Below are 2,036 nucleotides of genomic sequence, written 5' to 3'. Positions count from 1 at the left end.
CGGTCTCAGCCCGGGCCACGTCGCGCTGGGAGAGGAGACCTCAGAGTCCCTGTCCGCAGGAGGAGTCCTGGCCCTGGTCTGCTCCGCCAGTGAAAGGAGGGGACCGAGCGGGGGTGGGCAGAGGGAAGGTGGGAAGGGGCTTGCAAACAGAGTAGGTGGCCAGTCCCCAAGAGAAGGGTGGCTACCGACCCTACTGCTGCGGTTCCCAGGCAGGGAAGGCTCCTGCGCCACCAGCTGTGTCCACTTTGGTCCCCTGCGGGGCCCGGGTCGGGTACTGGGTGGGCTCTCAGCAAACCCGTGTCGACCTTGGGCCCAGACAGTCAGTGGCATTCAAGAGTAAGCTGTGATCCCTGCGATGGATGGATTCTTAAATGCTTCATGATAAAGGTGGGTGGGCTGTTTCCTGGGGAGGAAGCAGAGACGGTCCATCCCACCGAGTACCAGGACCAGCGTCTCAGCTCAACGCAGTTCGCCGGCTGGGTCTTGGTCAGTTGGGGACCTTGAATGGCTCCCATGGTTACTTTAGCATTTAATTTAGACCAGGTTTTATCCCTCCCTGCTCTGGCCTTCTGTGACACCATAACTGGGAAAGGCTCTGAAACTTAGAACATGAGACACACAAGAAGTCCTTTTGGTCATCATGAAGAAAATAAAAGCGTTGCAGGGCACATGAGCACAACTGCCAAAGGCAAAAATGGAATTCATCTTCCTCCTGCAGGGCACAGGACCAGCACACAATGCAAAGTTAGTGTTGTCTGTTGAGTCGTAAGCCTCCCAGGACCAGCAGTATAGACAGTCCAGGGATAGTGGTTATGCCCAGGTACTCCATTGGTTGGTCTAGGTGTCTATAGATGATGGGCACACATTCTTTGCGGTCCGTCCATTGAGAGGTAGAGACCTTGAATAGAGGCTGGCCTCCTCATGCCTACAAATGGAATCTGGAGGATTATGATATTCCAGGCTTTTCAAAATTAAGCCATATGAAGCCCTGCATTTTCTACTGGGTCCCTTGGAACCAAGTAAGAGGTTCCACTCCCTGGAGGCTGCCACCCTGGAAGGGCCATGTGTGTCCTCTGGTCACCATCCCAGGTGAGCCCCCTTCCAGTCTCCCCTGCTGGGTTCTACTGGTGTATATTGAATCCTCCAGACTGGCCCATCCACCTGCTGAATGCCCTTCAGTGACGTCCACTGACCTTACGTGGACTGGAAGAACCACCCATCAGAGCCCTGCTCAGATTTCTGACCCACAAGATAGTGAAATGCAATAAAATGGCTGTTGTTTTAGGTCGCTAAATCTTTCAGTCGTTTTTCAGACAGCAATAGATAACAGAACAATGAGAAATGCATGTGAACTTGTGTTTGTGCATATAAATATAGAAGGAACTACTTACTGCACTTAAACCTTACCTTTTCCACCACTTTTTGGCAGATGTGTCCATTACAACAATTTATGTAATATTTTAAAAAATTTTTAAGCAAGGTTAGAGCAGTAAGCTTGCCAACATGGTGTCCAGTTTGTATGTGGGCTTTTGGTTTTTTGTTTGTTTGTTTGTTTGTTTGAATCTGGGTCTCACTTTGTGGCCCAGGCTGTAGTGCAGTGGCATGTTATCACTTAACCTTCTGGGCTTAGACGATTCTTCCACTTTGGCCTCCATCATAGCTGGGACTACAGACATGTGCTGCCACCCTGGCTAATTTTTTTTTTTCTTTTTTTGTAAAGATGAGGTCTTACTATGCCACCCAGTCTGGTCTCAAACTCCAGGGCTCAAGCAATCCTCTCACCTCAGTCTCCCAAAGTTCTGGGATTACAGGTGTGAGTCACTGTGCCTGGCCTACTCTGTATTTAAGACAGTTAACTCTGAAGGTCTGTCATCCCTGGGTTCTGTACACAAGAATTGCCCTTTCTGAACACCTACACTGTTCCTTCTGTGGAAGTATTTCAACACTCCCTGTATTGACAGTGGAGCATGTCTTTGCTCCACAGGAAAAAAAAAATGCATCACTTTACCCAGTGCCAGCACATGTTAACTTATCGA

The sequence above is a fragment of the Carlito syrichta genome, unplaced genomic scaffold, assembly GCF_000164805.1.
Source record: "Carlito syrichta isolate Samal-C Ts95f unplaced genomic scaffold, Tarsius_syrichta-2.0.1 Scaffold303780, whole genome shotgun sequence".
NCBI lineage: Eukaryota > Metazoa > Chordata > Mammalia > Primates > Tarsiidae > Carlito > Carlito syrichta.
The sequence above is the reverse complement of the archived record's forward strand: the minus strand, read 5'-3'. Positions refer to the sequence as shown.